This window comes from Lampetra fluviatilis, chromosome 41, assembly GCF_964198595.1.
Source record: "Lampetra fluviatilis chromosome 41, kcLamFluv1.1, whole genome shotgun sequence".
Lineage (NCBI taxonomy): Eukaryota > Metazoa > Chordata > Hyperoartia > Petromyzontiformes > Petromyzontidae > Lampetra > Lampetra fluviatilis.
The window spans coordinates 10141175-10156230 of record NC_136315.1 but is presented as its reverse complement, the minus strand read 5'-3'; the positions used below and the strand labels follow the sequence as shown (position 1 = coordinate 10156230).

The 15056-nt window shown below is 43.8% G+C and overlaps 1 protein-coding gene across 2 annotated transcripts in view; it reads left to right on the top strand.

Moving 5' to 3' along the window:
* Positions 1-5715: 5715 nt before the first annotated feature.
* Positions 5716-15056, top strand: part of LOC144946543 (CCR4-NOT transcription complex subunit 6-like) — a 59579-nt gene continuing 50238 nt past the window's right edge. Inside the window, exon 1 of one of the 2 annotated variants that reach the window (XM_078875526.1) lies at positions 5716-5835. The gene's annotated coding sequence lies outside the window, so the exon portion shown is untranslated. The remainder of the gene's footprint in view (positions 5836-15056) is intronic. The other variant, XM_078875527.1, reaches the window with a different exon arrangement.

Here is a 15056-nt window from a genome sequence, read left to right as displayed (position 1 = left end):
TGCGTCATGACCCACTCGGGCATTAAAGTCACCCAATAGGGTGTCTCGAGTGGCTACTTTAGCCAGCACCCCGTCATCAACACGCATTCATCAGTGTGGTGAACAATCTACAATTGACATGGCATAGGAAAGCCGTCATATTAACTGTTGAGAGAAGTAAGTTAGCTTGGGCACGACACATCCCGAGAATGATTGATGGCAGGCGGACAAGAGTGGTGATGGAATAACAGCCAAAGGACAGAACGCGCCTGAGAGGACAACCCCCACAGAGATGTAGCGATGAGTTTGGCCCATGTGCAAGGGGGGGGAGGGACGCATTGTGGGATAGCGACGGTGTAGGTAGGCTTTCATCCAGCAGCGGATCATGTAAGCATAGTTAAGCATGCGCACGTAATATTGTGATGTGGTTGAACTCAGCATAAATTCCGCTCAAGAAGTCTGGCACTCGACTGCATTAAATGAAGGCTAACATTTTATTACAAAGAATAATTGCAGTATTGAGTGGCACGTGTTAGTGTTTAAAAGCTGGCAGAGCGTGAATAGCAAATGCCGGCTACACCACGGCGCTAATCACAGCTGTCGAGCCTGCTTGGGCATCGGGTGATGTTTGTGCTCATGAAAAGTTGACATTTTCCAAATGTAGTGAGTCCAACTGAGTCGCAGACGTTGTTCCTTTTAGAGGCAACACTTTTATTTGTAACACAAACGGGTAACTGCCCCTTCACCAGATACAGCCTAGGGTGGTGACCACCCAGCTAACTACCCTATACAGAGGAGTTACTGCTACGAAGGGTGGGGCCCTCACTCGGGTTCGCGACCACATGGTTGCCTCGTAGGACGTAGAGCTTCCAGCTTGTAGCTGTTGAGCTTCCAGCTTGTAGAATGCAGCGACCCTGGTCCCTCTCAGGGACCCGCCTTATATCCCCCCACGGGTCGGGGCCGCTCCGCCCCTGGCCCCGTCCGCCTTCTTGAGCCTTCTAGCTCCCCCTCGATCCCTCTCGAGAGCTCTCCCCGGACACGTGATCACCCCCTAGTCCCCCCACCTGGGGGCCTCTCTGTGGACACTCCGGATCACGTGTCTGCAGGGTCAACCAGAGTGCCATGGCCCGAGGCAACCCTGTCCTTGGGCTGACACTCTCCCGCTTTCCCTTGTGGGAGACCGCACTGCACGCTATGCGTCGTGCCTGCGCTATCCCAGCGCTCACTAAGCTCCGCTAGGGCTGGTACTACACCCACCACGGGGTGTACGCGATGGCAATGCATCGCACGTCACGGCCCTTCCAGGCCGGCACCATACAGTGACAACCCCGATGTCACGACACAAACAATAGGTCCTGGATATAGAGTTAACAGAGCATTATATCAGACAAAGCCTCCGCTACTTCGAGATTTTAGCTCCACTTTAAAAAAGACACTTGAGCAATAAAGCATATTCGACAGCAAAGCGTGTATAAAGGGCCAGCTCTCGTTCAACAATGACTCTGTGTGATTGTTATTGCAAATTGTAATATACACGTGGGGTGCAGCGGTGTCGTAGTGGTTAGCACACTGTGCTACGAACCCAGCTCAGCTGAGTTCGAATCCTGGCTGTGGCAAACATAATTTACGATTGACATCTCAAGCTATCCTGGGTAACACCCCCTTCACTTGCAATCCGAACGGGTCCTGCGATGTGACGATCCATCTGGCACCTGCACAAGAGGCGATTTCATCGCTCCGTCTCCTAGATCTCAGGTGTACGACATCGTCGTTCAATTAATCCCAACTATCGACATATCCTGTCGAAGCACAGTTGTCTTAACAGTCCATTTGTCTCTAATGTGTGTAATTCCTTGGTCTGTAATATATTTATAACAAAACATTTAATACACAAGATAGCTGGACAACGATGTATCCGTTCGGTTCCCAAACCACTGCATTTAACTGATATCGCCGGGGGTCTTCAGAGATATCCAGATGGTGGTGGTTCGAGCACTCAACTCAGCCCCGTTTTTTTGTGCGGGGTCAATACAATGAGCACCACTTCTTGGATGGGAATCGACAGCAGTTGTCTGATAGAGAGACCGGTCCCTGCCATGGTAATGTGAAATGTGTGCATTTGGCTGAACGGCTGCCAATGCAGATGAGCAACACTGCCCTGACATTTCCCGACTTTTAAACAATGCTGAATCATACCCATAGATAATCGATTGGTTACGCGTTTCTTTTTGGTGTGTGAGCGTCATAAAATCTCGATGACCTCTTGCGAGATTACATAAGGGACATTGATTGCTGCTGGCAACACTCGTCACGAACACGGCACTTCTCAGCACATCGGTCCCACTCGGCGCGCCGTTCACTTGGCTCTCAAGCCAACACGGAAAGGGAGCCACTCAGTTGAACAATCCTCGACCGCGACAATCAACGCGCAAACGAAACGATGACATTTGCGTACACGACTGGCGACGTGTGAAGGAGACATGCTAAGTTCACATTGAGATGATAAATTTGAACAGGGCATTTAAATGTGTTCATCGCACAGCTGTCCTCTGATGACTTTGTGAGCATGTGGGATCCATTTCCTCATTGGTGGAAACAACACGTGAGTTTTATCAATGTCCTGCTACAATGACTGCTTTTTTTAATGTGCCCCTCTACATTAATCTGCTACTGTTTGTATGTTCTTGTGGTCGCGTGGATTTTTCTCCGGATCCTCTGGTATTTCTCTCTACATTTAGAAACACACATTTAGAGTATTTGGCTGCTTTACATTTAAGCACGATAAGCCACTTCGTTGAGCTATGATTTGTGGCCATGTCGCTTCTGAAAAAGAGCTTCATAACTGGTAAGAATTCTTTTTTTAATATAAATGTGTAGGAATGTTATAAATATTATAAGAATATAAGAATATACAAATTAGTTTAGTTCATAGTTTACTTTATATTGTCCATTCAGCAATAGCAGGGGTGGGTTATGTGGCCTATTATGGGATACGTATGGTAGTTGTAAATAGGTAATACTATACGTCGGTAAAATCTAGATTTGAAGCTTTCGTGACTGCAGGAATCCATACTCTTTGGTTCTTTCGGTAAAGTCACGTAGGTAGAAAAATAATAGATCACGACGTTTCGATCGCAACACAAGCAATCGTCATCAGGTGGGACAACCACAGCAAAAAACAACTGCTGAAGTAGGTGAGAGATCTTCCATGACACGAGGTTATATAGGCCTCGCAGTAGGGGGGAGAGAGAAGGGGGGGGAGGTGGGGTAGAAAGTGGACCCCGCAGCAGCACCCGGGTCACTGGAGTAGAGATCGGACAGAGATGCACAGAGAGAAAGAGAAAGACACAGAGAGTCGGAAATAACAGCTGACATAGTCAGGTAGGATGGAAACATCACAGTCAGTTAAGACTTTACCTGGTTAATAACGTCCTTCCAATGATTGCTCAGTTTGTACCCATCTTCTCGGTTGAAGTTGTGTCTGTGTTTATGTGTATATCTGGATGGCTGTGTATATCTGGATGGCTTCATGAACAAATCTATGATAATAGCCGGTGGGTTTGCAGAGTACCTTCGTCTTGGAAAAGTTAAGTTCGTGTGAGCCCATTGCGTTTTAACAATGATCAGCAACGGCAGAGGTATTGGTCCTACGGTGTTTCAGATCTGCCTTGTGTTTGCAAACGCGGTCCGAGACATGTCGTTTCGTTTCCCCACTGTAACTGCTGCCGCAGCCACAACTTAGTTTGTAGACACCAGGGTATTGCATATCAGGAATCACATCCTTTACAGATGGGATCAAATCACAGATTGTGTACTGTGTTGAAACGAACCTGGATCTTGTGTTTGTTTAGGATTTTGGAAATCTTTTTGGTAACCCCTGCTATGTATGGCAAAGTGATGGTATTGGTTGGATCCTCAGATGGTTGTCTCCCCAGCCATGGGAAGACAACCATCTGGGAAAACGAAACGACATGTCTCGGACCGCGTTAGCAAACACAAGGCAGATCTGAAACACGGTAGGACCAATACCTCTGCCGTTGCTGATCATTGTTTTAACGCAGTGGGCTCACACGAAATTGACTTTTCCAAGACGAAGGTACTCTGCAAACCCACCGGCTATTATCAGAGATTTGTTAATGAAGCCATCCAGATATATAAACACAGACACAACTTCACCTGAGAAGATGGGTACAAACTGAGCAATCATTGGAAGGACGTTATTAACCAGATAAAGTCTTAACTGACTGTGATGTTTCCATCCTACCTGACTATGTCAGCTGTTATTTCCGACTCTCTGTCTTTTTTTCTCTCTCTCTGTGCATCTCTCTCCGATCTCCACTCCAGTGACCCGGGTGCAGCTGCGGGGTCCACTTTCTGCCCCGCCTCCTCCCCCCCCCCTTCTCTCCCCCCCCTACTGCCGAGGCCTACTATACACTACACTATACACTACACTATATAACCTCGTGCCACGGCAGATCTCTCGCCTACTTCAGAAGTTCTGTCTTGCTGTGGTTGTCCCACCTGATTACGATTGCTTGTGTTGCGATCGAAATGTCGTGATCTATTATTTTTCGACCTCTGTGACTTTACCGAAAGATCCACAGAGTATGTAGGTAGGTAGTTAATGAGTATGCAGGTATTTAGGCAGGCAGATAGGCAAACATATAGTTGACAATATAGGTAAGTAGGTAGGTATCACTTCAGATTGTCAACATTGTTGAAGATTCTTTATTACAAGATATGTACGGCATGGATTGTGAAGGATGGTGGCATAGCAGTGGACTCTCCATGAAGTTGAACAAAAAAATACATCGGTCCATTCGTCAATAACACTGCGGCTTTAAAATTAATAAAACTAGGCGACGTTTCGGGGAATGGGCCTCATAGCACGTCCATGTGTATTTGGTTACGTTCTTAAAATCTCCACCATCACTGCACACTTGATGGTGGTACTATACTGATATCATTTTAGTGTCTGCATACAATTATATGTACTGCGTTGACATTTACTATGAAGAAGGCCCATTGCCCGAAACATCGCCTATTGTATATTTATATATTTATACAATAGTATATTTATACAAAAGGCGATGTTTCGGGCAATGGGCCTTCTTCATTTTTCAGGCAGTTATTGCCGAATGTATTGACATTGTTTAGAGTATTGCCTATCCTGTAATTGATACTGTCTGTAAGCTTGAACTCACTCACTGGGCTCACACATTAGCTACTGGAGTACATTATCACCATCCGAGCGCTCTTAACATTTAATTAGATTTTGAAGTCACTTAATTTTGACTCTTTTCTTATCGGCTCGTGTCCGTGCCATCATCCTCCCATTTAGCGTCAAGGTTTGCTTCGGAGCCATCGGCCTTGATCAATCCACTGCTAGATGACGAAGGCCCTTTTCGCTTGCTTCAGTGGTAAATAGTTTAATCGTTTTAGTACAAGTGAATCTAAGTATCGATGATTATCGTTTCCCCACATGTTATTGTACGCATGTATCGTCAGCTATTGAATTTATCAATCGGAATCGACGAATCGATCCAATCCACTGTTTACCACGGGGTTTGTTTACAAAGGGGCGGGTCATTTGCATACGCCTCCTCGTCAGCCAATCAGCGATCACCCGCCCCCTTACGCGCGCCTCAGCCAATGTGCGACCGAGCCTCGCGTCCCGCCTTCGACCAATAGCCGCGCGTCGTCACGCGGGGCTCGGCCAATCGGAGTGCGGGATGCTGGCAGGTAGTCCCGCAGCCCAGCGACAGCAACCGCCATATTGCGAGAGGCTGCGTGCCGCTCCGCGTCCTCACGGCTCCCGCTCGCTTGGAGCGCGCCTCCGCCTGCGTGTGGATGCAGGTAAGGGACCAGCGGAACGCGCAGGGAAGCCCCGGTTGCAACATGGCTTTGAGAACATGACGATTTTTCCCCCCTCAGAAACCACCAACCTCCCCCCCCACCACCCCTCCCCCCGCCGCTCTGGGCTCCTGTGTTAGGTGATAGGGGCTAGGCGAGGCGCAGGATGAGGCTGCGGCCTGGTGGAGGAGATGGACGGAGAGAGGCGCGGGTCTCCCGTCGTGGTGGTCGTCCCCAGCCGTTTATTCAGTTGACCACGGTGGTGTCGATTGCTTGGCACGGCGTCGTGTGTCTGAAGGCCATCCTGGATCCCCGTGTTGAAATGATGAACGCCCTTTGATGAATAATACATTGTTGGTGGTGGTGCTGCTTTTGGGTGAACTTGGGCCCGATTCTGTTTGCCGATATTAATAGTATTAATAGTGCTGTCCACTGTGTGATTATTGTTTTTGGCAACGTCTCTGGCTTATGTAGCTGGAGCTGAGTTCGGTTGCTGTTGCGAAGGGTTTCCCACATCGTTCATTTGAGAAGGGAGACACTGTGACCTAACCTGAATGACCTGCATGTTCCGATCACTGTTGGCTCAACCCATGATATATTTGTGGTCGATAAAATAAGCAACACTTTCATATAACTATCCAACATTTTGGCATCCCACAGACTTACATGCCACCCTGTTGCTCATTTGAGCGTGGAGACTCGGGTACCTGAATCTAACGTGTTCAATATAACCGGTGTGTTTTGGCTATAAGTATAGCAGCATGCCTTCTCGTGTAAAGTACTTCAGTTATATTCCGCTGACGGTTAGCTCTGCCGTCGTTGTATATTATCATCGTTGCTCCAGGATCGGTAAGATTAGCACCACGTGGCGAGGCGACTCCACCTCTTTGTGGGAAGACGCGTTGAGTCGGTTGCCTTGCTCCCAAACGCCGTTTTTTTCAATTAAAGGCACTGCGTTTCATGGAACACGTGTGGGGCTTGTGTAAATGTTTGTCCGCGTTTTGTGTAGGATATATATTTAAGAATCTTGTGTTTAAAAAAAAACTGTTCAAATCGCATATAATGAGGGATGGTAACCGCGTGGGGAGACCTTCATCAATGACCACGAATAGCGTTGAACCAGCACGTATTCAAGCAAAATAAGCTTTTCGTTTCATGATAATTAATTTTGGCGCCTTCCATGTCTACGAGACGCCAATATCTTACCTTTTTAAGAGGCGTGATATCAAGGGAACCATTGTTTCGTTTCGCGCCTGCACGCCAAGGAAAATTACACAAAAAAAACTGACCCAGCACGTTTTAATTCTATAGTCCCCCATCAACATAATCAGATGAATACAACTCTTTGTTTCGCGTCCCAAGAAAGACCGCTATCGCACGACTGCTTGGGTGATGTAAGACCCGGGAGTTGCTTTGCCGTTGGTAAATATCTCAAACGCTTGAGCAAAAGGGGCCCTATTTGGAAAGGGGCACCCGGTCGTGATACTGGTGATGGGGCCGCTGTGCAATCTCAAGTCAACAAAAGTCAATATATCTCTATGATCGAGGGGGGGGGAAGGCGGTGCACTTTTTATGGCACTGAGCCAGTGCTAGAAACTCAAATTTGCTGTGGCAGGGTCCTTGTTCTTCACAGGATGACCATCGTTAAATTTCCACAAATTGATACTGTACTTTTTTTACACCAGGAGAATGGCAGGCTACGTTGGCAACTGCCTCAGAGAGGAAAATTCAGCCTTTGTGATTGCGAGTCAAACATTTTAACCAGTGTCACCACTTTGAAATGTATTGATGTTTAACTTCTTTCACGGGGTTGGGACAACGGACTAAAAACAAAAAGCAGCTCTAAAGAAATTACTTTTTTAATTTTAAAGTGCATAGCTCATGTAGCTTCCTAATATTCGAAGGAAAAGCGCGATGCAGTGAGTCTTTTCTCTATGGTTGACCGTAGTTTGTGTGATGGTTTATGTTCCTTCACAAAATCGGCAAGGTATTGTGGTTCATTTATGGCAAGCACTTTTTCTGTAATGAGCACGACCTTATAAAATGTGTAATGATAAACATGTTTGACAACTTGGCTAGCGGTCGTGGCCTGAGGTGTCGTCATTTATAAACTGAAATGGAGATGATAACTTGCTTAACCACCACCATACACTGTCCCCCTCCACTGAGTACTCTGGAACAATAGGCTGCATAAGCCTGCAAAGTTAATTATAAAAGCAAATTTTACCTAGAAAAGCTAGTGTCTGCTTTATATCTAGAGACAATGATAATAAAATATTACTGTCTCCAAAAAAAATCATACTAGTTCTTAGAGATGAATTTAAGAACTCTCACTTTGTAGGTCAAGCTGTGTGTAGCTAAAGTGACACCAAGGACTTGAAGTGTTCATGTGGGTGAGAGGTAGTCCTGTGGTCTTACGACCGTTAGAGATGATAATTATCCAACTAATGTAGGTGGTGACGTGGCCCAGCTGTAGTGCATTCACCCGCTCATTGCAGAGGTTCAAGGTTTGAATCAAACAACCGTTCTGGTCATTACTGCAGGTGTATTGTAAACGTGCATATGTTTACAATACACCTGCAGTCATGGGCCTTAAATATCCAGTGGTATCATCTGCAAGAGTATGCCATTGTAGTGCTGGTGTCATGATCCAAATGAGAAAATTACCCTGAAATTACTCAAATGAGATTTTAAATAGTAGCCATTGTCCCCGACTGAAAAAATTGGTAGTACCCTCCTGAAAACGAGTCATGAGTCTCACATTTCCTAGGTAAACAAATATAATAATCGTAACGATACACTGTTTAACCACCGCCATGCTAATGTACTAAACATAATGGTGGTTGCTCAAGTATGACTAAGTTTAGATAAGAGAGTTAAACGAGTGCAGTAATCTACCTATCCACCACAAACTCACCATGTCAGTGAGTAGTGTGTGATGGGGATATCACCAAAACAGTTCAGAGATGATGATGGTGTAACTACTGTTGTGATGAACCATAATAGTATCTTATCTGCACTTGACAAAAGTGGATAGGTGAAGCCATGGTTAACGGGTTTAAGCGAGGCAGATGAGACTCGCATGAAACTGGCCTCTTTCCCACAACTTGCTATCTGTAGTTTCCATAACCTAAAAAATAGTGCTGTGGCTCGAGGCGGAGCTGTGAAATAACTATCAACTGTCTATATTATTGCATTCATTAAAACTACTCCCAAAGTATTGTAAAATTAATTCCCATATGTGGTGAGTCAACAGTGTGTGTCCTATGTAGTCATTGAACCCTGTCAGAAATATTGATTTTTTTTATTGCTTAGAGATGAGCACAGCTCCTCCTTTGTTTCGGCAGAGACATTTTGACAGAAAACTATACTCTGGAGATGTTAACATTCCATGCAATGAAGCTGTGACCCTCCTTTGGAGGACCATTTATCAAAACAACCAATTACCGATTGTTTTATAGCATATAAGGCAATGTTTGTAAATGGTTATGATGGTGTTGGTAAATACTTTTCAATCTTTGCATTTACACTTCTGCCAAGTCCCTGAAATGGATATCTTGTCACATTTGTTTTATATCTTAAATTAAAGGTTTAGTGCAGCAACATTCATCATTGATATATAATTACAAAAGGGTATCAATACTTATATGGCTGTAGTCAAATGTGACCAAAATACACACCATGTGCAGTAGTGGTGGGTTTGAATGCAGCAGAACATGTACACTGTATTTGAAAGCGAAATTACGTCCCGGTTTGGCTTTCACTGACATGTATCATGATGACGCAATAAGAGCTTTATTAATAGACCTTTAGCATAGATCAATGTCAGTGTGAGGCCCACACAGTTTTATCATATTCACAGATGGCGAATAACGTAAAGGTCATTTCATATCGAAGGGCCCATTTAAACTCCATTTAACCTACATTTCCTTCACTTAATGCTGTATTGTTGGCATAGCCACCTGACAAGTATGACGGAGTTTTCGCTAGTGTCGAGGAACAGGTTTCTCAATTTCTAGTTTACTCAGCCCATCATCCTTCTGCGTTGATAAATGAGAATTACTGTGGGAATTTGACAGTAGGTGACCTGTAGAGACATAATTGATTAGAAATGTCAAATTTCTGGCAGAATATAAAGCACTAGGAGTATATAAAACAAAAGGATAATAAAGCAAATTCACTCAAACATTTGAGTGATTGGTGCCTCGTAAAAATCGGTCGTGTGTAAAAGAGGGCTATTATCAACCCAGCCCATCATCTATGGGATTGTTACCACCTGCTGCAGCTTCTTATTGGTGGTGACTCTATAGACTTGTGCCTGTCATAAAACTGTGGAATTTCCACAAGGACCATCAACGGATAAACACCTACGCATGTGAGGCAGTGCACTAACTTTTGTATTGTTGTGTTTATTGTTCTCCCCCCCTTAAGAGATTGAAAGTGATTGGTTGTAGTTAGTGTGCATGTAGACAGGCAAGAAAGCTCTTAATCTGATTTGAGCGAATGATTTAACATGCTGGTGTAGCAGAGCAAATTAGATTGCTTGTGTAAATCTCGTGTTTTTGCATGTGCCACGTAATTTCTGTCTCCATGTGATGATTTATGCAAGTGGATTAATCACGACATTTTCATCGAGTGTGAATTTGTAAAGAAACCTTCAGCTAAAAAGCTAGAGATGGTCAGATGGTTCAGGGGTCACGAGGCCAGCACTGCCGAAGGCCTGGGTTCGAGTCCGGTTTTCAGCCACCTGTAATTTAAACTGGATTCACAAATACTGTATGCAGGTCAATGCCCTCAGCCTAGTTACCAATAATTACACAAACAACATTACATTCAAATTTAGTTTTCACTTAATTCGGCATAATTTAGTTCTTATAATTATTTTTCTGTTTGGTTGACGTGACACAAAAACCCTGTAGAACATGTATAAAGGTGCATAAACTGTGCATTAAAGAGGCCTATTCCAGTGAATTAATAAGTGGTTTTGTGATAATCTTATGGGGCTCTACTCTGACACAAGGTGATGTACTGCTCACTGCATTTATGAATGAAAATATCTTAATCTCATAAAATGATGCCAGCAGCACAAATGGAATACAACACCTCCCTGCTTTTCACTATTCATCGTTATTCGTGGTTTCTGGGCTTTGAGAGAGCCCTCTTCGAGCACTGAGCTAAGAGGGTACGTGACATGAGCGGTGGGGTAAGTGATGAATAAAGCTGTGCAGGGCATCTGTAGATGCACCATTGTAGCAGTTAAGTGGCATGCAACCCTCTGCAAAGCGATGCCTTACGTTGCCACTGATGTTAGGTAATATGAATCCATATCTGTGCTTTATCAGAGGTATTTAGTTCTAATTGGGCAGCTTTTCCCAGTTTACTTTTTGCTACTGGTACCATGTCATGCAATAAAGAGTTTTTTCTTAACTTTTATGGTGAGCCATGTAACATGTGAGAATATTTGTTCCCATTAGAAGACAACATAGAACCACATTTATAATCCTTTCATTCAAGAAGCTCTTGTTCACACTTATATGTTCTGCAAAAAGCATTCATCACAATTTCCATCAAATAAAATTATACAGTCCTCACATAAGGCATTTGCCAAATTAAGTGACAATCCAAGATTATTTTAATATTCATAAAAGTCATTAGAAACTGTGCATAAACCTTCAACTTACCATCCTTGAGAACCTAATTTGATTTATAGCTATTTGAAACCTGGATTTGAACTCAGGATCTTAGTTGTGCCAGCTCAGTGCTTTGAAACAGTTTACCCCTCTCAAACAGCTTTCTTAATTGCGGCAGCCTTTTCTCACCACCTTTGTGAAATGGACTTGCTGATCTAAGAAGCTTGTCCTTGCTGTATGGAGTGTGTCGTGTGCCTGTCTCACCTTGGCTAACCCATATGGCGAGTGCATGTGGCCTTAGCATTGTACCCAGGGTGCACATTGTGTACATATGAAGGAAAATAAAAATTGTTCGTGGTATTTTAATACAAAATGTATCTTAAGATATTGTGCAGATAAAATCACGTAAAATGTAACATTACGAAGTAATGTAACACTGCATTGTTAAATTATTTGTGTGGTAAGTTCTATTTTCAAGGGCATGCGATGCATGTGGAATGCTGTCGAATCTTGTTTCTTTTTTCATATTTGTGAGTTGATGCCACAAAGGGCAAAGGTTTAATGGGGTGGTACACTACTTGAAGAGTAATCGAGAGTTATTTTTATCACCTTGCTTAACAAACAAGCCTTGGGTCGTGGCCATAAATGGCTCTTAACTGGCAGGGGAAATTCCACATTCCTATGGCAGGTGAGTGGCTCTCAAAATGGTCAACTGCTATTGACTTTCAATACAACAGTACACACGTCCTACACTGGCTGAATAATGGATCAAGGCAACCACCCCCGACTCGCATTTAAACTTGCTTGCCTCATATTTGCGAGTAACATTTTCCAACCACAGTGCTGCACAATTATAGAGTAATAGGTCAACTAGTCAGTGCATGCCGATAGTTTGGCCTTGCCGAGGAAGTGGACACCCATTTGCCCGGGTGAGCCAGCATTACTAAGTGAACCAGATCCATTTGTCTTGTATGATATTTTTACCCAACATATGTGACTATAACAGGACCTAATGTGGTAACTGGGAAAGTAAAATTGCATGCATGGACCTTATTCTTTACATTTGCTGTAAGGGCACGTGGGTCTGCGTGTGTACATAAGGCAGAACCTGTTCACATTTGGATGTCTCGCCGTGGCTTACTTATTCGGGTAGAAGGGGCATGCTTCAACTTGCCTAATCGTTTCACATAATTTGGCTTGGAAAGTACCACACACAGCATTAGCCCTCACATATAGAGATGTATAAGGACATTTGAAATTATGTATACACACATATATATAGATGTGTGTTGTCTGTAATTTTATCTGGCCACGTGATCATGTGGTGAGAGCAATTTGAAGTGTTGCAAATTCAAATCCCGGTCCAGTGTTTAATACGCCTATCCCTTCTAAGTCACTAAGATATGACAGCGTTATGGTAATTATCACTAGTAATCATATGAAGAAACTGGACCCTGCTGTAAAAATGTGGAATATCCACCACTGGTTAAAGCTGCCAGTGGAGGAGCAACACCCCTTTAACTCATATGAGCGGGTAGACACCTTCAATTAATTCTGACTACGTGATATACATTTCCAGGTACCGTTTGCCTTTTAATTAAGCAATGGACTAAACCTCATGTGAATTTTACACCTCAGAAATTACAGAACAAATTTAAATGAACCTTTGCTCATTCTAGAGCAGTTTGCCGTACTTATAAACATGCTTTCCTGTCTTGTCTTAACGTTGCTTGCCAATGCCTGAACTAGAATGCACTGTACACTGTTAGTTTGAAAGCGTTAGATAGGCGACATGCCTTGTTTGCATTGCCAGTTTAGACCTGCTTATAATATACTTACATCCTCAACCAGATGGGATGGGTGGATTTAACTGGAACATGCTGTAAATATATGGAAAAAGCAGCTGACACCTTTCAGCCTGTATCCCCCCACTCACCTATGAAAGTGATCAATTAGCATATCATAAGTCTGTTTTCGGAAAAGTCTTGGCTGTAACAATGCGTCTTGACTTTCAGTTTAACAAGCGGTTAAAAATGTGGTGATATTTTTTTACTGTACATGTTTACAAATTCTTGTGTTGGCCTGGAAACACTACATATTTGTTTGTACAGCATCCTGCTCTCATTATCCCTAGGCCACGTTGCATCACAGTACTTAACCTCAGAAACACTGCTCACCAGCTAAATACGCTGCCACATTGCCTGGTCCTGGCAAGTTGTGAAGGCAGCGTAAGCTGGTAATTGAATCCTTGAGTTTCACTCCATATTTAAGCTCTGCGTATTGCACAGGATCTTACTCAGAGCAATGTTGAAACATGGTCTGTTATGTATTCTTGGTTCTTTCGGTAAAGTCACGTAAATAGAAAAAAATATAAAAATAAAATAAAAATAATAAGATAAAATTATAATTAAAATAATAAAATAAAATACAAATAATTAATGGAAAATAATAAAAGCAAAAAACCCACGACCTTTCAATCGCAACACAAGCGGCCTTCATCAGGCGGAGAGAAAAGTATGTTATACACATGGTTTCATGGCCTGCAAGACTTGTTTAATCATCCTCTGTATGAGGTAGGATTCTTCCCTGCAACCGCTGAGCTGAGTACACAAACCATAGGGCTACATGCTAATATGAATATGCAGAGTTTTAAAATGGGTATTACATTACAACAGTAGTCCCATGGAAAGACTGAACCCTCACCATTGAAACAGGCACACCAACGGAGATGAGCTCTGCCTCCCTGCGCCATTTCAACAGGTACGCATGTTGACAACCTATCTCAGAGTGAAGCTGGACTATATGTTAACCTTCCATGACTACCTGTAAAAGATAGCCACTAAGACCAAAACAAGGGTCAACCTGGTCCAAAAACTGCCAAGCACAAGCTGGGGAGCATTGGCATCAGTGCTACAGACATCAACGATGACCCTTCTGTAGTCCGTAGCCAAATACTGTGCACCAGTATGGACCAGAAGTAGTCACTCGACTTGTTGATGTCCCACTGAACACTGCAATGTGGTGTATCACTGGAACCCTCAAGTCGACCCCAACACCATGGTTGCCAGTGCTGTCACACACCTCTCTCACTCATCCGCTGCAAAGCTGCAACCCTCCGGGAAGTCTTGCGAATCGAGGAAAACGGTCTTCTCATTCATCAGGACCTCAACATCCTTCATCATCGCTTAAAGTCACGCAAGCCCGTTTAGACCCATGTGCTTAACCTTAAACAATGTTAATTCAACCTCTATGAAGCCTGGAGAGCTCAATGGAGTTCAAAAGAAAACGCAAACAAACACCTTGCGAAAGACCCAACGGAGAAGATCCCCGTGTTTTGATATTCCACGAAGCTCAGCGTCCACCCTAAATCTCATCCACACAAACCATGGCAGATACGGATACCTGATGTATAAATGGCAAATGGAAAAGTCTCTAGTGTGCGACTGTGGTCATCCAGAACAGACCATGCAACACATAACGACGCAATGCCCGATCCACAAGTAAAAAGGAGACATCACAGTGATATACTCCGCTGCTCCTGACCCGGTTATTTGGCTTGACCACCTGAATGTGAAATTGTAGTTGTTGCTCTTG